General features: G+C 41.7%; 1 long non-coding RNA gene across 1 annotated transcript in view; it reads right to left on the bottom strand.

Annotated features, from left to right (window-relative positions):
- Positions 1-19,341, bottom strand: part of LOC126512113 (uncharacterized) — a 23,798-nt gene extending 4,457 nt beyond the window's left edge. The window contains exons 1-2 of the long non-coding RNA XR_007594912.1: positions 15,614-19,341; positions 4,487-4,530 (exon numbers count right to left, since the gene is read on the bottom strand). This is a non-coding gene — a long non-coding RNA (uncharacterized lncRNA). The remainder of the gene's footprint in view (positions 1-4,486; positions 4,531-15,613) is intronic.
- Positions 19,342-23,429: the final 4,088 nt, after the last annotated feature.

Here is a 23,429-nt window from a genome sequence, read left to right as displayed (position 1 = left end):
GTCCCCTGGGAAACGGGGTCAAAATGACCTCTTATCTCATCTGATCTGGCAACAGCTCTCCAGTCAATTATTGGTAATAGCCCTTTCAAATAAGCCAATCAGAATAGTCAAAGAACAACCCCCCTTGCTTCTGTGGCCCCTTTAAAAGTAGACTGTACCCGCTATTCGAGGTCTCTCGGCTTCCCAAATGCTGAGGGACCCTGTCATGACAGAATTAATAAAATCCTCATGCTTTTGCATCGGCTGTAATGTGTGAGATGGTCTCTGGGGGCGACTCCTCCTCGGTGTTTGGACGCCAGAGTCCAACACTATAAACTCAAGGTTCAATTGGTCCACAGAGCAAGACTCTGTCCCGACAGAAAATCTAGAACATATTCATGTGGCATGCACTGTTTCCCTTAGCTGCATTGTCTTCTTTCCTCTCCCATCTCCTTTCTCCTGGGCTCCTCTTGTAACTGGGATCTGAGTCTCTAACACAATAGGTCCTTTTATACTTCTATAGCTTCCAATAAGTGAGCCGGGTGGTGGTGGTGCATGCACTTGGGAGGCAGAGGCAGGTGGAGTTCTGTGAGTCTGAGGCCAGCCTGGTTTACAGAGCTAGTTCTAGGATAGCCAGGGTTACACCATAAAACCCTGTATCGAAAAACCAAAGACCAGGAGCTGGAGAGATGGCTCAGAGGTTAAGAGCACTGACTGCTCTTCCAGAGGTCCTGAGTTCAATTTCAGCAACCACATGGTGGCTCACAGCCATCTATAATGAGATCTGGCGCCCTCTTCTGGCATACAAGCATACATGGAAGGAATGTTGTATACATAATAAATAAATAAATCTTTAAAAAAAAAAAGGAACAAAAAACCAGCTGGGTGGTGGTGGTGGCGGCGGTGCACGCCTTTAATTCCACAGCACTCGGAGGCAGAGACAGACGGATCTCTGTGAGTTCAAGGCCAGCCTGGTCTACAAGAGCTAGTTCCAGGACAGGCTCCAAAGCTATAGAGAAACCCTGTCTCAAAAAATCCAAAGAGGAAAAAAAAAAACCCAAAACTTCCACTAAGTGTATTTACACTACGTGTTTTAAAAATCTGGGCTTCAGCTAAGAGGCAGTGGTGTACGCCTTTAATCCCAGCACTCGGGAGGCAAGGTAGACCTCACAGGCCTCTATGAGTTTGAGGCCAGCTACAGAATGAGTTCTGTGACAGGCTCCAAAGCAACACAGGGGACCCCTGTCTCAAAAAAATCAAAAAATAAACCAACAAACCAACCAACTGGGCTTCTTTCACTCAGCCTGTTGTTTCTGAGATTCACCCATGCTACCAAATGTCAGGAGCCATTTCCCCCCTAACAATCATTACAGAGACCATCACTCTAGGGAGTCTGCAGAGAACCTCACACCCATAGTTATGTTCTATTGACAAAACCTGCCCCTCACCCAATTAACTGCTAATCTTAGCGGAACCCGCCTCACATTCCAGCTATCCAGGGAACCAGGTGTGGCCACTTGTGACTTCTGGCCTGTCTGTCTGAATGTAACCGAGCTACGTAAACGGAGGCCTTGACAAAGTTGCTTGGCCTCGTTCTTCTGTCTTAGCTCACTCCCTTCCAGGTAGCGCCCCTCCGAGACCCTGGAATAACTTGATTGCGGGTGGGTTACTAACCCCTAGACTGAGTAGCCCACCCAAAGCAATCGACAACCAAACTTTTGGACTGGGGGGATAGGGTCTTGCTATGTAGCTTTGGCTGACCTGGATCTCACTGTGTACACCAGGCTACTCTCCAAGATCTCCTGCCTTTCCCTCCTAACTGTTGTGATTATAGGCAAGCACCCCCATCGAGCCTTGAGCTAGTAATGATCGTTGAGTAGTATTTAATTGTATGTATGATTATACTCTATTTATTCAACTGAAGATGGACTGCTGACCTGTTTCTAGTTTGAGACTATTATAAATAGAGTGGCCATGATGATCTTCTTATATGACTTTGAATATCTAAGTTTTATGTCTACTTTAATAAATTCTTAATAGTAGCATTGCTGGGCTATATTCAAATCTTGCCAAGTGGTCTTGCAAACCACCTAAGTACTCATATTTCTACCCATAGATAAGTGCTGGGCCCACCTGTCACCAGAGACACTTCTTATGGCAGAGGGTAGCAGTGAAGGCAGAAACATAACTGTCTGAAGTACTGAGAGCATGCGATGGCAGAGTGCTTGGTCTTAAATGCAACAGCTGTGTCATATTCTCTAAGGCTTGGGGAGCAGAAAAAAATGGAGGAGACAGGAGATGGGGAGATGAGCAGCAGAAACACATCATTCGGACCAGATCCACCGACCATAATCCTGAATGCACTGCAGCTGTGGCTAGCTATACAAGACCGGCAGCAGACTGGGCCCTCAACATGTCCTCATAGGTAGGGAGGGACTCAGGAGGCCCCACCTCATCCTGATGAAGTACTAGCAGCTAAGAGGTGTTGGTGAGAGGGGTGTCATTTCCTTCATGTGGCCTCTACTAAATTCTCCTTGCTCCAGGGAATCTCCCAGCCATACCCAGGGAAGAATTTTAATTAAACTCAGAGGTCCTCACACAAAAAGAAGACTCAAAATTAAGAGGATAACTTGTCAGAAAATAGAGGGAGGAGAATAGGAGGCAAATGGAGGTTGAAAATGACTAAATTTCATCATATAAACATATGAAACTGTCAGAGAATTAAGCATTTAAAACTAACCAAAATAGCAAAAAAAAAAAAAAAAAAATCACATGGCTTTCCAAAGTTTTACACACACTTACCAGTTTCCACACATAATAGCATTTATGAGTGCCAGATGCTGGTTCTCAGCATTTGCTGTTTAGGTAGCCACTTTTTAAGGATTTATTTTATGGTCTTGTGAAATAGCTGAGCCAGGAAAGGCGCTTGCTACCACGTCTGAGAACCTCTTTGATTCCTGGAACCCACATGGTGGAAAAAGAGAACTACTTCCCTAAGTTGTCCTCTGATCTTCACAGCTGCTCCCTATGTTCACTCGTGTGCATTCACGTGTTCTCTCCACCTCCCTCTCTCTCTCTCTCTCTCTCTCTCTCTCTCTCTCTCTCTCTCTCTCTCCCCCTCTCTCTCTCTCTCTCTCGTGCATGCACATACACATACACAATAAAAAATATACTTTAAAAATCATTTTATTTTGTGTTAGTGTGTCTGACTGTATACACATATATGTGTTCATGGCTGCACTCCTGGGTCAAGAAGAGGGCATTGGCTCTCTCAGAAGTAGAGCTATGGGCATTGCTACCTTATTTCTGGAATCTAAACTCCAGTTCATGGTTATGAACATGGTTTCTTAACCACTTAGTCATCTCTCCATTCCAATTCAGCTATTATTGCAAATATATGCTTTGCAATATCTCCTAGTAATTTCACTCTGATGATTAACAAAGGTGAACATTTTATCATGTATTTTGACTATATATTTTCTTCTAGCATGAATTAGGTTTTTTGTTAGTTTCAGGTCTTACTAGTGAGTTATAGAAGTTATTGTACATATTTTGTTATAATTCTTTTGCCAAATATATTTCAGACCGTTCGTCATATTCTTTGTTACTGAGACAAATTAACTGAAAGAAATCATTATAAGGAGAAAATTTTGAGTGGGTTTTTCTCTTTTTCTCTCTGTCTATTTGTTTTAACAGGATCTCAAGCAGCACAGACTGATCTAACCTCTAGTGCCAGGGCTGGACTTGAACTCCTGGCCTTCCTGCCTTTAGCTCTTGAGATTACCATTCATTCCTTTTATTACTAAGTATCATTCTTTGGTATGGAATATTGGACTATTCACTTATAGCATCATATATAGGTTGTTTTTATCTACCTGTTTTTAATGTTACTAGTGAAATCATTATAATCTCATAATTTACCATTAATTATTTAATTTAAATTTTATTTTATGTATTTGTGTCTTGCTTGCCTGTATGTCTGTGTACCATGCCTGGTGCCCATGGAGGCCAGAAAAAGGCATCAGTTCCCCTGAAACTGGAGCTATAAACAGTTGTGATTTGCCATGTGGGTACTGAGAATCAAACCCTGGTCATCTCGTGGAACAGCTAGTGTTTTTAATCACTAAGCCATCAATCTAGCCCCTATTTTTTTTAAAATTCTACTGGTTAAAAATATTTTTCCTGGTTTGTAGGTTGCCTTTTTCTTTTCTTCATGCAGGACTTTGCTGAATAAAAGCTTGAGTTTTCAGAATCTTAATGTCAGCAAGGCTAGTCTCAAGCTTACTAAGTAGCCAAGGCTGACCTTGAACTTCTGATCTTCCCGCCTCTACCTCCCCTGTTCTAAGATTCAAGGGTGTGCCACCATGCCTGATGAAAAGCTTTAATTGAGGAACTCTAATTCATCAGTTTTCCCCTTTATGAGCCACATGATTGGTTTCAAGTCTAAATTGATGTAAACAAAACAAAATTTGAATCCTTTTTTCCCCATCTGTTAATAATACGTCACCTGCTCCAACAAGTAGGGATACTCTTCTCCTTGTTTCTCTGGCTCTAAAATACAAAATAAAGAGAACACTTTTGTTTTTCTTTTGAGACAGGGTCTAACTATGTAGTCCTGTCTAGGCTTGAACTTAAAAGGGATCTGCACGCCTCCTTCACTCTCAGGATTTATAAAATATGACCATTTAAGATTCCTAACACTTCAAACATTTGGATTCCATGCATCAATATTGGGAGTATAGTAGTGGTCTCTCTTACTGCTACTTCTGTCTGGTCAGAGACATTAAAGGAAGAAATGTTGAGTATCAACAAGTGAGGAATCCAGCAAAATAGTATACAGAAGTCGCCACTGTTAGATCCAATACTTTTGTATTCAAGTCCCTTTATTTGAAAGTATGATTGAACTAGATCATTGGCAGTTCTCAAAAGATTAAACATTGAGTTAACATCTGACTCAGCATTTCCAACCCTAATATTACCCAAGAGAAATGAAATACATATTTCAGTATTAAAACATGCATATAAGTGTTTGTGGCATTATTCTAATAGCTAAAGATCATGAACAGATAGATGAACATGTTGGCACGCACCTTTAATCCCAGAATTTAGGAGGCAGAGACAGGAGAATCTCATGAGTTTGAGGCCAGCCTGGTCTACGTAACCAGTTCCAGAACAGCCAGCCAGGACTACATAAAGAGACCCTGTCTCCAAAAACAAAACACAACAAAAAAATTAAAAAGAACACAAACTCAAATGTCTATCATTTATGAATGGATAAATTTGATGATCTTGGTGGTTCACAACTTCAATGCCATTACTGTAGAAGCAGATGCAAGAAGATCTCTGCATGTTCAAGGCCAGCTTGGTCTACATAATAAACTTTAAGCCAACCAGGACTTTATAGTGAGAACCTGTCCCAAACATTAAAAAGGTAGATTATGGTAGAATTTTTTTTTCATAAAAAGTATAAAATAGGGCTGGAGAGATGGCTCAAAGGTTAAGAGCACTGACTGTTCTTCCAGGTCCTGATTTCAATTCCCAGCAACCACATGGTGGCTCACAACCATCTGTAATGAGATCTGGTGCCCTCTTCTGGCCTGCAGCATACATGCAGGGAAAATTATATACATAATTAATAAATAACTCTTTTAAAAAAAAGTATAAAATATTGACAGTCCTGGTGGCTCATGCTTATAATCCTAGACATTGGAAGACAAAAGCAGGAGGATTACTGTGAGTTCAAGGCCAGCCAGGGCTACATATTGAGATCCTGTTTGAAAATAAATAGATATATTGATAAACTTTCCCCCATTTTTTGAGACAGGTTGTCTCTGTGTAACAGCCCTGGCTGTCCTGGAACTCGCTCTGTAGACCAGGCTGCCCTCAAACTCACAAAGATCTGCCTGCCTCTGCCTCCCGAGTGCTGAGGTTAAAGTTGGGCACTCCTACCACCTGGCATAAATAAATACCTTTCTAAAAGTTTAAAATACGGATACATACTGTGATGATTGAACCTTGGAAATACTACACAAGGTTAAAGGAACCACGTAACATATGACTTTATGTCTAGAACATGCAAATCCATTCAATGGAAAGACAGCAAAATGAATATAGTACAATATTATACAAGAGATGTCTATAACTTATTCATGCTTCATAACTGAACACTAGCTTTTGCATAGGGAAGGACATCAACCCATCCAAATCATAGATATACAACAACCAGAAAGGAAATCTTATCTTCAAGCATTCTTTTTGGTTTTGGGGAAAAGTTTTAAAAAAAAAAAAAAGTCTCCTGTATCTTGTCCTTGACTCAACTCATGTTAGAGCCAAGGACGACCTAGGAAACTTTCCAACTTCTTCAGTGGTGCTTGGGAATTGAATTTAGGGCATTGCACACTTGACAAATCAAATGCTCTACCTATGAGCAATATTCCCAGAACAACCTTAAATTTCTGATCCTCCTGCCTCTACCTTCCAGGCATGTGCCAACACATCTGGCTTATGTAGTGTTGATCATAGAACCTAATGCATCTTGCATTCTAGGCAAACACGATGAACAGATAGATCCCCAGCCCACTATGAGCACTATTTCTGTAAATGTTAGTGCCTCCAGGCTCCAGGTAAAGCAAATAGGTAAAGTTTACATTGATGCCTTATAAGGGAGTTCTCTTCAGATGCTCTAGTGCCCTTCCTTTCCAGTGTAGCTTGACAGAATGGCTCCAGCAGAGGGTAGAAAGAAAAAGTACCCTTCTACTGTCAGTGACTGAGAACAGACAGGAACATTCACAAGCTCTTTCATGTGGCACAAATTATGCTCCCCCAGCACTCAAAGAGAGTGGGGCATTTTCTGTAAATGTGAAGTGTGGGCCAAAGGAACAAGGACTGTCCCATGTATCTGTATACGTTTGTATATAGTTAACCAGGAAATGTAATGTGGGTCCAGAGCCCTCAAATAAGCTTTGGACTTTGGTAACCTAAGTTTCTGTCACTATCTTCACAAACCTACAGTCGATGTGGGTGAGAGTAAAGCACTGTCTTTCAATGTTATAAGACTTACTTACAAAGAATTCTGGGGGCACTGGAGAAATAGCTCAGCAGTTAAGACCACTGACTGTTCTTCCAGACGATCCAGGTTCAATTCCCAGCAACCACATGGGCAGCATGCAACTATCTGTAACTTTAGTTCCAAGGGATACAACATCCTCACACAGACACGGGATGGGGGATACCCGTGCACATAAAATAAAAATAAATCTCAAAAAATAAATTATTATTAAAAAAGAATTATAGGGCTGAGAAGACAACTCATTCAGTTAAATGACTCCTTCAGAATCATAAGAACATAGAATTCATCCTCCTGCCTCTGTCTTCCAAATGCTGGGCCTACAGACATTTACCACCATATATGACTCCAGTTTTGTTTAGCTGGTTTGGTTTGGTGATTGTTAGCTTGTTTGTAAGAACAGGGTCTTACTATAGAACCCTGACTGATTTGAAACTTAGAACGCATAGGCAACCCTCCTGTCTCTGCAAGGACTTGGATTACAGGTATCACCATGCTCAGCTTCGTCCTTGTTTTGTTTTGTGTCTGCAGTGTCGAGGATGAAACCCAGGGCCTCAGGGAGTCCCCTACCACTGGGTGGCACCACTATTCCACTAAGACACTGGGGATTAGGATTCAACACACACATACTCACCACAGACACAGCATACATAGCACTATGGTTTTAGCATGCCATTTGATCTGCAGAATGGGATGCTTCTTAGGCTGCAACTTTCTGTGTCAATGTAGCTAACAATGGATTCAATGAATACATTGCCTCAGAAAAAATATCATTTTCTGAAGGGGACCTTCCATGGGGAGAAATACAGAGTATCAGTTTCCATCTGTCTTTAATGTCTGAGACTGTGAGCATGTGGAAAAACAGAGATGCCTCTGGTGGAATTAATTCTCTAAGCATTCATGCAAGAGGGAGTTTCAAAACTCATGTGAAGTCCTTCGCTTAAATACTTGAGTTCTGCATGAGCAAGAATTAGACTTGTCCACTAGAAGAATATGAAGAGAAAGGTCATGGAGAAAGGTACAAGGGTATGGAAGCAAGAATTAGAGGCAGAAACATTAGGGCATGTAGGGCAGAGGAATAGAGAAAGGAAGAGGTTTCCATCAAAGAGAGAGGGTTTTTAACTCATGATCCCCCTTTATCTTTTTCTGTCTCACTCTGTTCTAAATCATTTGGAACTTTCATTTAGAATAGTAATATTCATCCCATAAGTATCTTCACCAATGACATAGTCCATACAGTAATCCCAGCACCCCCACCTCACACTCATGCAAGAACATCATTGAGTCTGGGGCCAAATTAGGATCACAGTGAGTTCAAGGCTGGTGAGGGACACATAAGGAATATCAATAGGCCACCTGAATGTCAGACATACTTTTTTGTGCCCATATTATACAGGAACCCTACCATTTCCTGATGATCAAACCACAGCAGATATGACAACGTCTTTCCAAAACTCACATGCTGGTTGTCAGGATGCCTAAGTGGTCTAAGACTCCAGACTGAAGCTCTGCTTCTCAAAACTCTTGTGTTGAAAGATTTGTCCCCAGTACAATGTTCAGAGCCGGGGTTTTGGTAAAGCATTTGAATCATGAAGCGCCTGACCCAATCAATGGATTAATTCACTGATAGAGTCATAATATGACAGCATTATTAGGGGATGGAAGGGACCGCAGAAGTAGGCCACGGGGCCTGCCTCTGCTGGGAATGTCTTGTCCCAGTCCTTGTCTGTCTCCCTATCTGCATTTTGTTCTACTGCATGCCTCTGCTATGATGTTCTTTTTGCCTTGTTACATATGGGTCAAGAGGCAATAGGGCCAAGTGACTAGGGACTGAAATCACAAGTCAAACTAAACTTTTCTCTTTTAATTTGTTAGCCCAAGATACATAGTATAGGTCTTTACAGGAAAGAATACACAAAAGAATGCTCAGAAAATATTAAGAGGTAGCTGGGCAAGGTGGCTCATACCTGTAATCTCAGCAGCATTTAAGAGGCTGAGACAGGAGGATCACAAGTTTGAGATGAGCCTGGGTGACAGGGTAGAACGACTACAAAAAGAAATAATTAAGACTCATAAGACATGTGGACAGAAAAACAGTAACAATGTCTGAAAATTCACTACAATGCATAATTTACATATATAATTTATCCAAGTACACAATTTACAGATGTGTTTGTTGAGACAGGGTTTCATACAGCCCAGGTTGGTCTTGGACTCACTATGTAGCTGAGGATAATGCTGAACTCATACTCATCCTGCTTCCTACTTTCTGGTGCTAAATGAGAAGCATGTGGCCCCATACTTTACTCAATTTATTAGTTGAAAATGTTTTTATTAGCATATATCATACATAGTGTGTGAACTATTCTTTTCCACTATCCTGGGTGAGTAGGTGTCATTGTGATTGATTTAATAAAGCTGAATGGCCAATAGCTGGGCAGGATAAAGTTAGGTGGGAGAAGCAGACCAGGGACACTGGGAAGGAGAGCAGAGAGAGGAGTCACCAACCAGACATGGAGAGGAAACAGGAGGTACAAGATGAAAGAGAGGGAATGTCATACAGCAGAATGTACATTAATATAAATGGGTTAATCTAAATTGGAAGAGTTAGCTAGTGACAAGCCTGAGCAATTGGCCGAGCGGTTATAATTAATATTAAGCCTCTTTGTGGTTATTTGGGAACTGGCAGGTGGGAAAGAAAAGTCCACCTACAATAGTGGGTTTTATTATGATGTTTTTATATATGCACATACTGTATTGTGACTATATTCATCCCTCACTATCCTTTCTTGTTCCCCTTCTCCTCCTGATAATCCCCTCTTTTGGGGTAGAACCCTTCTACTTTCAAGACTATTTTTTTTTTAGTGTGACCCAATGAGTTTCATTAGTGTTTTTATAAGAGCATTGGCACCTTAATTGTCAGTAACTAAACCTCTGAAAGAAAATGTCTTTAATTCCCCCAAACCTTTAACTGTATATAAGTTCTCATAGCATTTTTTGTTGTTGTTGTTGTTGTTGCTGCTGCTGCTATTTGTTTTGAGATAGGGTTTCTTTCTATAGCTCTGGCTGGCCTAGAACTCAGAGATACACCTGAATCTGTCTGTTGAGTACTGAGAGTAAAGGTGAACACCACCATGCCTGACCATGACGGGGTTTTGACAGGCTCAATCTTGTAGAGAGATGCTATGCTAGCCGTCACAGCTGCTGTGGGGTCAAGAATGCAACAGTCATGTCATTCCTAGAGGTCATTGTTCCATACTGCTCCCATCCTTACCTCCAGCTTACATTCTTTCTGACTCTTGGTCTGTTTGAGAGATTTTTTTCTTTCAATATTATACAAAATTATATAGCTATGATTATGAATCTGTTTCAGATAATTTATTTAGATCCCATTTATTTTCCATTCCTTTTCTTGTCATACGGGCTCCTGTAATCACCATCTTTTTTGTCTATTAGGAGCATTTCATATAAATAGACTTGTATTAACACTTGACCTTTTATGCCTGATGTCTTTCATTTATTACACTGTGCTCAAGCTTCATCCAGGTTGTAGTATGTACCAGCACTACATTTCTTTTCTGTCTTAATGATACTCTACCCTCTTCATTTATTTACTTAGTAACCAGCAGATGGACATTTGGATTGTTTCCATTCGGGCTATCATCTTCGTGCATTTATTCTTACCCATTCTTCCTTGTGCATACACCCTGAAGGAGTCTCTCCGGGTATGTGGTAACCCTATACTCCACTTATTAAGAAGCTGCCCATCGATTTTCCAAAGGGAGCACACCATGACCTTCAGATCAGCAACTGATTTCTCTACATCTTCAGCAATTCTTACTCTCTAAACTCTTTATCCTTTTCTGTGGGTATTTAATGCTCTACCATTGTGGGTTTATTTTATTTATTCTTATTTCTAAAGTTCTGGAAAGGGCTAAGAATTCAACCCAGAGTCTTACATACACTAAACAAGTATCCTCTAGTGGCGCTACATCCCAGGCCTGTACTTTTGTTTCTTTTTGCAGTGCTGGGGACTGAATCTAGGACCTCGCATGTATCATTTGAGTGGTGTGCCACTGAGCTACATGCCAGTTGTTTAAGTTGTCTTTATGGTTATATTTTTCATTATTTAAAATTTTTTAAAATACTTTATTTATTTATTATGTATACAATATTCTGTCTGTGTATATGCCTGAAGGCCAGAAGAGGGCGCCAGAAGACCTCTTTACAGATGGTTGTGAGCCACCATGTGGTTGCTGGGAATTGAACTAAGGACCTTTGGAAGAGCAGGCAATGAATGCTCTTAACCATTGAGCCATCTCTCCAGCCCCCTATTTAAATTTTTTTTAATTTAAATATTTTGATCATATTTTCCCCTCCCTCAAGTCCCTCCAGTTTCTCTCCCCCTCTCTACTCACCCAACTTTAAGTTCTTTCTCAAAAAAGAAACAAAACCTCACTACAACAAAACCACCAAAACAAAAAATAAAATAAAACTGTTGTGGAAAAATCTTTTTGTACACTGTGAAGATATGTCATTCTGATTGGTTTAATGAAATGATGAACAGACAATAGCTAGGCAGGATTTTCAGGCACACAGGATGCTGGTAGGAAGAGAAATGGACTTGCCAGCCAGACACAGAAGAAGCAGGAAGGCAACATGGGCAGAAAGTAAATTGATAGAAATGGGTTAAGTTATAAGACTTAGTTAGAAACAAGCCTAAGCTATTATCTGAGATTTCATAATTAATAGAAGTCTCTGTGTGGTTATTTGGGAGTTGGCTGGTGGGACAGAAATATCTGACTACATGAAACCACATTCAAACACAAAACAAGCTGTAATTCTTTTCACTTTTTATTTTAGGATAGGGTCTCACTAATTTGTCCAGGCTGAAGTTGAACTTGTGCTCCTTCTGCCTGGACCTTTCTATAGCTGCTGCGATTACAGACCTGCACCGTCAGGTTAAAGAAGGGTAATTAGCATATCCATAACCTTAGATAATTATGTCTTTACAGTAAGAGCTTCACAGTATTCTAGCTATTCTTAAATTAACAATACATCACTGTTAACCAAACCCCCTGCTGTGCATACCAGAACCTACCACCCCCACCCCTCACCCCCATGTTTAAGTACAGCCGCATACCTATTGCCCAACATTTCCCACTTGTCATCCTCAGACTCTCATGACTCTTCTACTCTTGATATGCAAGAAGTCAATTTTTAAGCATAACACATGTGGACAGAACATCCTTTCCTTACTGCAGTGGCCACTGCACTCTTAAAGTATACTAAATAAATAAGCATGTTTGCTTTTTAAAAAAAAAAACCCATGCATGACTGAGATCATATGGTAATTCTATTTCTGTCTGTCATGTCATTTAATATAAATGTCCAACAGCTTCATCCACGCTATTGAAAAGGACTAAATTTTATCCAGTTGATGGATGGATAGTATCACATATGACAGATCACACACACACATTTTTTTTTAGTCATTCATCTGTGGATAGAAAATTAGTTTGATTCCTTCTAAGTGGCTACTGTGAATTGTGAGATAGTAGAGGGGTAGTACAGATGTGTCATTCACATAGTAATTTAAAGACAAGGAATGCTTACAACTAATAAATTCAGTTAAGGTGCAGGACACAAATAATCAGTACATAACAAACAGTAGCATTTCTATATATTGGTAACAAACAATCTCTTGAAACACATGGTGCCCCTCATCACATGGTGACTCCGCCTACCAAGCGCTGGTATTACAAGCATGTGCCTCTATGCTCAGCTAATAAAACCCTTTTTACAATTGATGAAAACACCTGAAAAGGGCAGGCAAGATGGCTCACTGCGTAGAAATACTTGCCACAATCCAGATGACCTGAGTTTGATCCCTGGGACCCAAGAGGTAGAAGAGAGAATCATCAGTTCCTTCAACAAGTCCTCTGACTCCGACCTATGCATTGTGGCGCATGCACTTCTACAAACACAAATCAATACTGTATAAAGAGCTAAGAATAAATTTTAACCAAGGAGGTTGTTGTATTAGTCCATTTTCTGTTAGTGTAATGAAACACAGGTTAGTTAACTTTATAGGGAAAAGAGATTTATTTATCTCAAAGTTCTAGATATGCAAAGGCAAAGCCCCATCATCAACTTGGCCATGGTAAAGGTCTCATAGAAAGGTTTTGATGATATGTTGTCATGGCAAGAATTAACTCAACTTCAGTACCATGAGGACTGGAGAAAGTTCTGAATGAGTGGATCCCTGAATCCATGTATGTTGCTGACACGGGCAGTGGATGCCTCCAAACCCATGCACATGTAAGTAGCACTAACTGGACTTTGGGGATTTTTGTTTGTTTGTTGGTTTTTCGAGACAGGGTTTCTCTGTAGCTTTGGAGCCTGCCCTGGAACTAGCTCTTGTAGACCAGGCTGGCCTCGAACTCACAGACATCTGCCTACCTCTGCCTCCCGAGTGCTGGGATTAAAGGCGTGTGCCACCACCCCGGCTTATTTTTAAAAAGACAAATTGGCAGGAGGACATGTTGGGGATTAAGGATGGGGGCTAAAGGAGGGAAATGGGGAGTGGATCTTTTTCATTGTATATATGCTTGAAATTCTCAGAACTAAAGTAGAAAATTAAACAAAGAATTAATTTAGCATCCCAGAACAACTACTTAATTAATTCTGTTGACACTCCCGAGTAGCTTAAGGATCTCCCATTGAGCTCTAGCTCTTAAAAGGTTCCATAACAGGGTCCTCTCTAAGACTAGCCTTCTGATATGTAAACTAACTCACAGAGTCCAAGTGATATCCAAAACCAAAGGTAAAAATTTCTCTAGTGACAAGAATAAAACATTTACGAGATAAATTGAAAGTGATTCACAGCAATGCAAAGGCAACTAAACTAGCCTAAAATTAGTAAGGAACCAAAAAAAAAAAAAAACCTAAATATCCAAAGCAACACTCGGGGAAAAGAACAAAGCTGGAAGCCTCAAACTCCCTGCCTTCAGCATACACCACAGGGCTGGAAAGAGGGCTTCAGCATTAAGAGCATTTTTGCAAGTTCAAATCCCTGCATCCATAACCACCTGTAACTCCAGCTCCAAGGGATCCAGTGCCGCCTTCTGACTTTCAAGGGCACTCACATGCACTTGCATACCCAGGACCCTACACACAAAACTAAATAATAAAATGGATCTTTTTCTTTCTTTCTTTCTTTCTTTCTTTCTTTCTTTCTTTCTTTCTTTCTTTCTCCTCCTCCTCCTCTTCCTCCTCCTCCTCCTCCTTCTTTTTTGAAAAAAAGAGACTCCATTATCAAGCTATAGTAACAAAAATACTAGGCTACTGACATAATAAAGCATACAGAAATAAACCCATACATTTGTTGCCAACTGACTTTTTTAGTTTTCTTTTGTTTTATCTTAGGAGACAGGGTTTCTGTCCTGGAACTTGCTCTTTGATCAGGCTGGCCTTGAACTCAAGAGATTCACCTGCTCTGCCTCCTGAGTGCTGGGATTAAAGATCACTGGGCACCAACTGATTTTTAACAATCTAGTCAATACACAATGGGCAAATGAAAGTTTCTTCAGTGACTGGTGCTAGGAAAACTTGATATTCACAGCAGAAAGAAGAAACTCAATTCCATCTTTTCACAAATTGTTTAAAAAAACACTTACTATAAGACCACATCTAAGAAATCACTTGAAGAAAACACATGGAGATCACATCATGACATTGTAATTGGCAAGATTTCTTGATGAGGTACCAAAAACACTGGAAACAAACACAGACAGACAAGTAGGATTACATAAAAACCAAAATGCTTTCATACAGCAAAGGAAACAATCACCAGAGCAAAAAGACTATTTATCTGACAAGAAGGTAATCTCCAGAATTTTAAATTTTACTGTGTGTGTGTGTGTGTGTGTGTGTGTGTGTGTGTGTGTGTGTGTAGGTCAGAGGATAATGTGCAGGAGTTGGTTCTCTCCTTCTATCATGGGTTCAGGGGTTCAAACTCAAGTCATCAGACTTTCAAGGCAAACACTTTTACCCAGTGAGCCATCCATCTTGCCAAGCCCCCATTTTTCCTTTTTCTTTTTCATATCTGAAATTGATTAAAAACAAACAAGTCAAAAGCTAAAAAGCAAAAACAAAATAAATAAAAACCTAAAAACTCCCCAAACTAATCAGCAAAAACTAGTCCAGACATTGGGGGCCCACTCCTGTAACCCTGGAGCCCTCGAGAGGCTGAAGTAGAAGGATTCCCACGAGATTAAGGCTAAGCTGGGCTAAAGGGGGAACCCACCTGAAAGTAATCCTATATTTAATGCAATCCAAATATCTTAATAAAAATTCTGTTATTCACCCCTTCCATATCGTCTTTGTTTTTATTGTTCTATTTTTTGAGACAGCATCTTACTCTTATGTAGGCCAGGATGACCTTTAACACACCATCCTCCTGCCTCTGGCTTGGGAATAACTGGAATTCAGACGTACATGACACTGCGCTTAGCTCTAAACAACATTTCTTACGACAGCCACAGAGCCCAGTGAAGTGGTACATACCTGCATTCCCAGCACTCAGGAGGCCAAAGTAAGAGTACTGCCAGAACTTTGAGACCTTCCTACACTACACAGTGAGTTCCAGGACAGCCTCAGTTACAATTTGAGACCCTGTTTCAAAGCAGAAACGAAAACAAAATGAAAAGACGGGCCACAGATATAGGTGGAAATGTTCCACGTCACTATCAGTATCAGAAAGATGGAATAACTGTTGTAAAAAAACACAAAACTTTCGAGTTTGAGCGAGGCTGTGAAGGTGCTAACTTTAACCCTCTTCAGGCCCCCCTTACACTGCCCAGCAACCTTCATATGCTTCTCCAGTTCGCTTAGTTACAGATGGCTGGTGACCCAGAAACAACAAAAATGTCTCCCAGCACTAGAGGCTGGGAATCCCACTACTGAGATGCCAGCATACTAGCCTCCTCCCTGGGTCACAGGTGGTGTCTTTCGCTGTCTTTATACGGTGGGAGGAGCCAAGGGTCTCTCTTGAGTCTCTCTCCATCTGGGCACTAACCTCATTCAAGAGGGATCTACCTTCAAAACCGTAGTAGCCATCCATCTTCCTCCTTTACTTTTACATTCTTTCTTTCTTTGCTGCTTTTCAGACAGGGTGTTCCCATGCATCCACGGCTATAACTGGTTTGTAGACCAGGCTGGCTTCACATACTCAGCCGTCCTCCTGCCTCTGCCTTCCGAGTCCTGGGACTGCAGGTATGTGCTACCACACCTGACTCAGGGATGCTTTTGATCTATGGTATTTAAAAGAAAATTGCACTCACCTATCAGAAGACCGTTTAAAACATTCCTCTCGCATCAGATCTAAAATTCCCTGCCTACTTCCCACTTAGTTGAAGGTCTTGCTTCGTATTTAACTGATGAAGTAATTTGTGTCTCCAATCAAGTGGCCTGGGTGCATCTGCACTTATGGGCTCTGCTCTCCCTCTCTCCCTCCCTCGCTCCCACTACACTAGGCTAACTAGTGTCTCTCTCTAATCTGGGTCTTACACACTTGAATACTTAGGTCTGGCACTTAGGTCCATATCACTTCCCACACCTCTACACCCTCATGAGGTACCATGTGGGTGCCAGTAACCACTGAGCCATCTTTACAACTCCTCCTCTATAGTTTCTCAAGTTCCTATGTTATTATATTCATATGTTCCTTTTTGTGCTGAGCAGTACACCACTGAGTGATTATATGACCTTTTGTTTACTCATTCATTTTCTATAGACATTTGGATCATTTCTGATTATTGGCTTTTTTATTTAGCTTTGATTTCAGATAGGGCTTCTCTCTCTAGTGCGGTCTCATCCCCATGGTACTAAGATTAGAGGTGTGATCCACCATGGCTGGCCCTAGTTGGTGACAATTATAAAGCTGGCATATGAATATCAGTATTTTAGCTTTCTATTAAACTACAAATACCTGAGACTATCAGCATATTGCTTATGAGCCTGCAATGAAGTTGCATATTATGGCTGCAACACATGGCAAATCGGTCCACCTAATGCCTGATACACAAGGCAGGAAGGTGAGGAGCCTGGCGTCGCAATATCCTCCTTCAACAACTTTCAGCCTATGGCCAGATGACCTTCAATTAGGTTTGATCTTTCCAAGTTTCCATCACCTACCAATAATGCCATAGGCTAGGGCCAAAAACTTTTAACACTTGAACCTTTGGGGCCGGTCTCCCCTCAAACTATAACAAGAGCTGTTTGAGTCATCTTTAAAATCCAATATGAAATTGCCATCTAAGGAGATTCCTCAAAGGATCTGTTTTGTGTCTTTACAAATTCTCTCCTCTATCTCAGGTTGGCCTTAAAAAGTCCCTGGGGACATTTATTTTGATTTCTTTGAATGGCTGTGCTGAGTGTGCCCAACTTTCTCAGAGAGGCGGCACCATATTACATTTCCGTCAGCAATGGAGGAGGGTTTCAGCTACTCCACATCTGTGCTTAAAACGTGCTACCCGCCCTTTTTTGTGAAGATAGTGTGTCCTGTATCCCAGGCTGGCCTTAGATTCTCTATGTAGCTAAAATTGACCTTGAATTCCTCACCCTTCTGCCTTATGCCCAATTTTTAAAAAATATTTATTATGTATACAATATTCTGTCTGTGTGTATGCCTGGAGGCCAGAAGAGGGCACCAGATCCCATTACAGATGGTTGTGAGCCACCATATATGGTTGCTGGGAATTGGACTCAGGACCTTTGGAAGAGCAGGCAATGCTCTTAACCTCTGAGCCATCTCTTCAGCCCCTTATGCCCAATTTTTATATTGTCTGTTGAAAAAAGATTTTCTATGTATGTTCTGCCTGCATGTATATTATACACACCACATAAAGTATTGAAACAGGCCTTTGATCCCAGCACTCGAGTCTGAGGCTAGTCTGGTTTATATAGTGAGTTCTAGACTAGGCAGGGCGTTTTAAGGTGAGACCATGACTCAAAACCCAAAAACAAAACCATAGCCAAAAAAAGGGGGGGGGCAAGATGAAGAGTTCAAGGGTGGAGGTCAGTTTAATGCTAGCCTGAGCTACATGAGACCCTGTCTCAAAGAAAGAAAACATGTTCTTTAAAAAAAAAAAAGGGAGAACATTTTTTTGAGAGGCAGTGAATTTCCTTGTTCCTTGCTCCTGGTGAAACACAATTTAGGCTTTGTCAAGGCAAACAAAGCATAGTTAGTCAGGGAGCGCTTCTCAAGTGTGGCTTTTCAACTGAATGCCTGCATGTTAAAAGCTGACTCCACTCTGGCTAGGTCAGATTCCAGGAGCTTCAACACCCTGTGACCGCTCCTATTTCTATTTTTCTTTCAACTCCACAGCAGCTAGAATTCCTTCCGGGTCTGGCAAAATGTCATACTGTGACTGCGCAGGCTACCTGTTAACTAATGACCCACAAGGAAAGCACGAAGCAACATCTGGGCACCCTGGGCTTTTCTTCCTCTCTGAAAGCCTGATTGCGATCTGCCCCGTGTCCAGTGACACTAATGTACTGTGCTCCGACTCTACTCCTGTGTGCAGCAGTCATAGAATTCCCCGGGCTGTAGTGAGCACGGGGCTCCTCTCACGTAGTTCGCTCGTCACACAATGTACTGGGAATGCACATAAGCACAACCATGCCCAGCTAGACTTCAAAATGAAAAAGATGTAAATGCTTATATGTTCTAAGTATCTATTACGTGTTGAGAAGATTCTCCCCCGTAGCTCCTAAAACCTTTCCTTGCTCGTCTCCCTTGCCTTAGGCCCTCCTAACAGCTTCACTTCTACACTCATGCAACATACACATACATAGTTCTGTGACCTATATAAAATATAGGAACCACAAATGAGAGAAAACATATTTGTCTGAGATTGGCTTAGTTCCCTTAATGGTTATTTCCAGCCGTATCTATTTTCCTACAAATGACACGGCTGAAAAATCTCCCCTTGTGTATATATGCCACATACTTTATCTAGTCCTCTCTCGTTGGACAACTAGGTGGATTCCATATCTGTGGTGAGCACCGCTGCAGACACATTGATTTGCAAGTATCTCTGTGATAGTTGAGTTGGACTCCTTTCAGTAAATACCAAGATATGGTATAGCTGGGTTATCTATCTAATATACATTTTTAGTTTTTTTCCTAAAATCCTCCATACTGGCTTCTATAATGGCTATTCAAGTTTACATTCCCACAAGCAGTATATAAGGATTCCTTTTTTTCCTCCACATCCTTGCCAACATTTTTTTTTCTTGAGTGCCATTCTGAATAGGGTAAATGGAATCTCAACATAGTTTTGATTGGCATTTGCTAATGAGGTCAAACATCTTTTCATGTTTATTGACCGAGGGGACAGATGACTCAGCAGCTGAGAGAACTGGTTGCTCTTCAAGAAGACCCAGCAAGCACATGGCAGCTCACAACCCATCTATAAGGTGATCTGACATCTTCTTCTGGGTTCATCAGACATAGGGCAAGCAAGTGGTACACCGACATACATGCAGGCAAAAGACTCAGACACATAAGATACAAATAATTTTAAAACACCAAGCTGGGGCAGGGATATTTCTCAGCACCAGCAGAATGCATGCTTCTAGAACGCATGACGCCTGGATTCAATCCCCATCACCAAATAAAACTTTTGAGCTTGGTAGTGCGTGTCTGAAATTCTTGTACTTGAGAGGCAGAGACAGAAGGAGAACAACTCCAAGGCCAGCCTTCTGAGATTCTGCCTAAAAAACTAAGTCAAGCCAACGATGGTGACTCATGCCAATAATCTCAGCACATGGGAGGCAAAAGCAGAGGGGGAGGGTCACCAGAAGCCACCTTAGTCAACACCACCACATTCCAGGCCAGACTGGGCTACTTAGTGTGACTCCGTCTTGAAATACCTCATCAAGCCAAACCAAAGAACAGACCGAAGCTACAAGTCAGCTGTAGAATGTACAAGGTTACAGGTAAATCCCACCCCAAAACAACACATAGATAGAATCTAAAAGGCTCAGCCCGTGAAGTGATCAAGTCTCAGGTTACACCAAAGATGCTACCATTAACTAAAAAACAAGAGACTATGAAATAGCTGCAGTCTGACAAGGGCTAGTATTCCAGGTGTGGACCACCATGCCTGCTGAAAGTGCATGTTATCCCACAGCTAAGGGAGTGGGTAATGTACAGATAAGAATGGGACAGGGACATACATCGTTCAGTCGGTAGAGTCCTGAGCTCACGAGCAAAATGTCCTGGGTTCCATCCCTAGCACCACATAAACTAGCCATAGTGGTGATACATGTTTGGAATACAGCACTTGGGAAATATGAGCAGAGTTTAAGGTCAGCCTAGGCTCTGGGATAGCTTTAAGACGTGGGCTCACTTATGTAGCCCTGGCTAACACTATGTAGGCCAGGCTGGCCTCAAATTTACAGAAATTTATCTGGGATTAAGTGCTGGGATTTAAAAATATATAATCACCATGCCTGGCCATGACATCTTCATAAAAAAAATAGTTATATAGATGGAAACATTTTCTAATTCGGCTTTATGCTTTTTTTTTTTTAACTGCCTCTGATGCCAAATTCACTTTATTCTGATTCCATGAAAATGAATTCTGGCCTTTTGCCAGCTGGCATGCTTGGAGGTCTTATTAGTGAAGTATTAGGAAGCCATTCTAGGACTTGGTTTTGCTTCCTCATCCCACAGCATGGACATCTCTAGCCCGAGGAGCCAGTCTGGGTTGTGCTCCCACAGTGCACACTTAATAGCTTCCCCAGAAACACCCCTAGGCAGTTTTTACAGTTGAGTACTCTGGCAGGATACTTCCTTCTGTTTGCCAGCAGCTGGAGGCTAGATTTCAGTAGGTTCAGTGTGGTGCCAGTGCCTGCTTAAACATTTAACAAGTCCCAGCCATACTGCTTCAGGTTGATTTCTCTGAAGTAGGTGGCGAGACTTTTCTAGACTAGTCCTGCAGGAGTTTCTGAAGACTACAAAGGTAGGGGTCTCCCGCGGATAGGCTAATCTCAGCCCTAGCACTAGTAATTAGGGTAAAGTTATGTTATTCTATCCAGCCCGCCTATATTCCTTAGCTTCCTTTACTCCCATTATTCCTACCTATTAAAGAATTCTTTATATTAAATTTTCCTTGTACAAAATACTATGTTATCGTTCCTCAAATCCAGCCTGATAATGAATTAGTATCAAGAGATAAACCCGCAATAGCATATGGGGACTGTTAACTAAATGCCTTCAGTCTGAGCAGTGCTCTTTGCAGATGGGAAGGGAGTGGCTAGCAATGTCTGGCAGGCGGCGACATCACAATCAAGCGACGTTTTGTGACTCATAGAGGACCAACTGACACAAATGTTTGAAATCCCAAGTGACTGCTGCACTGTGGTAGCAGAACGGATGACCTTCAAAACAGGGACTGGGCAAGCTCAAGTGCACCAAGTGCCAGCACAAGTTGCTTTGGGACTCAGAGGGCTTTCTCCATGGATCTACAAAGCTTATTTCTTAGAACTTTATGATGGATACTTCTGAATATGACAACTGAATCTTATGACGTCTCTCATGTGACAGGGCATTGAAGCTTGGACCCCTCCCAGCAGAAGCTGAAGCAGCTTGCCCTACAGTCTACAGAATAAGCCGCCGGCTTAAATGCCACAGACACTTGCCCGGATGATTCTTTGACACACTACCTTCCTCTACATTCACTGCAACCTCATTCAAAGAGCATTAGGCTCACAGCCAGGGTCAAATGTCAGCATGATCTGAGCATGCACACAACCTGAGGGCTTAGGAATCAAGCTGGGAAGAAGGCGTAGGCAAATTATGGCCCAGTATATCAGCAAGGAATAAACACTATGCTCTAACCTGAAGTGATGGACTAGATTCCTTTTTGCCCTCTGGGTAAACCTCTCAAGTACTTGTGGCAAACAGTTCATAAGGAACAAGAGATACCAGTACTATAGATTGTTATCTAAAGTATACCTGCTTAGCTTCCACAGAGGACTGGGGCTCTAACTTGGTAGAGTGCTTGCCTAGCATGAACAAAGCCCTAGTTCTATTCCTAGCACTTTATAAACTGGCTGTGGTAGTATAATCCAAGCACACCCGAGGGGAAAGAAGAGGGAGGAGTCAACAGTTCAAGGTCAGCCAGGTGGTGGTGGCACACCTTTAATCCCGACAGATCTGTCTTTGAGGCCAACCCGGTCTACAGAACCTGTCTCAAAAAACAACAAAACCAATAAATACTTAATAAGATCTTACACAAAATGACATATATTGCATTAAAATAGTGGCTGATGGGGGACTGTGAGCGAAGCACAAATAGAATGAGAACCCTATGTCAACTAATCATAGGGTGCTAACAACATGGAGCATGACTAACCCGGAAGAAAAGCCTCAGCTGGTGAGAACGTTCAGTCCCTGACAAAAGGGTAATCTCACATAAGATACTGGGTCCCTCCCGCAAAGCCCAGTCCTGAAAATAAAACAAGAGGGAAGTCGATGGAAAATAGGAAAATTTAATAGTTATTGTCAAGTGGTGGTGGTGCACACCTTTAATCCCAGCACTGGAGAGGCAAGGGCTGGAGTCTAGACTACAGAGTGAGTCCCAGGAGAGCCAAGGCTACACAAGGAAACTGTCTCCAAAACTCAATCATTTCCACCTTTGGATACATATTACCAACCCGCTTTCAAGTGATCAACCCCAGCTTAACTTCTCCCATATGCCACAAGTGGTAAGGCTGAAGCTGGAATTTCAACTCACTAAGAAAAGCCTAGAGACAGGTAATGCAGACTCCAGGGTGGGGGAGGTAACCTACAATGAACACCACTGTGGACATAGGAATCCGGGGAAGAATCTTTGCAGAGGTGTACTGTCCCCAATTTAGTGTTGGGATGAGCACTTTACTTTGTCACCACTGTAAGACAGCAAGCAGAACTGTCACGTCACAGTAGCACTGAATCCTGGAGCGTGTTACAAGGGTAGTTGGGTAGTCATACAGGTCACACTGAAAAGCCCAATCTTATATACCCTCAGGCACTGGGGTGTGTATTTCCTTCAAGGCAAGGATATGTTGGAGCCTTCCTTAGGGAAAAAGATTCTGTCAGACACAGATCTCAGATTTGTAAAACATATTAAGACATACTTTTAGAAATCATTTCTGTGGTTCATTCAAATGTATTTTTTTAAAATCTGAGGCTGCAGTATGCAGTTGCCACAAGGCACATGTGCTGGTCTGAGAACTTGCAGGAGTCCATGGTCTCTTACCATGTGGATCGTGAAGACCAAACACAGGTCGTCTTGGTGGCAAAAACACCTTTACCCCTGAGCCAGTCTCA

The sequence above is a fragment of the Alexandromys fortis genome, unplaced genomic scaffold (genome assembly GCF_014885135.2).
Source record: "Alexandromys fortis isolate MF-2015 unplaced genomic scaffold, M_Fortis_MF-2015_v1.1 scaffold_95, whole genome shotgun sequence".
In the NCBI taxonomy this organism is placed as follows: Eukaryota; Metazoa; Chordata; class Mammalia; order Rodentia; family Cricetidae; genus Alexandromys; species Alexandromys fortis.
This window is presented reverse-complemented; position numbering and strand designations above follow the sequence as displayed.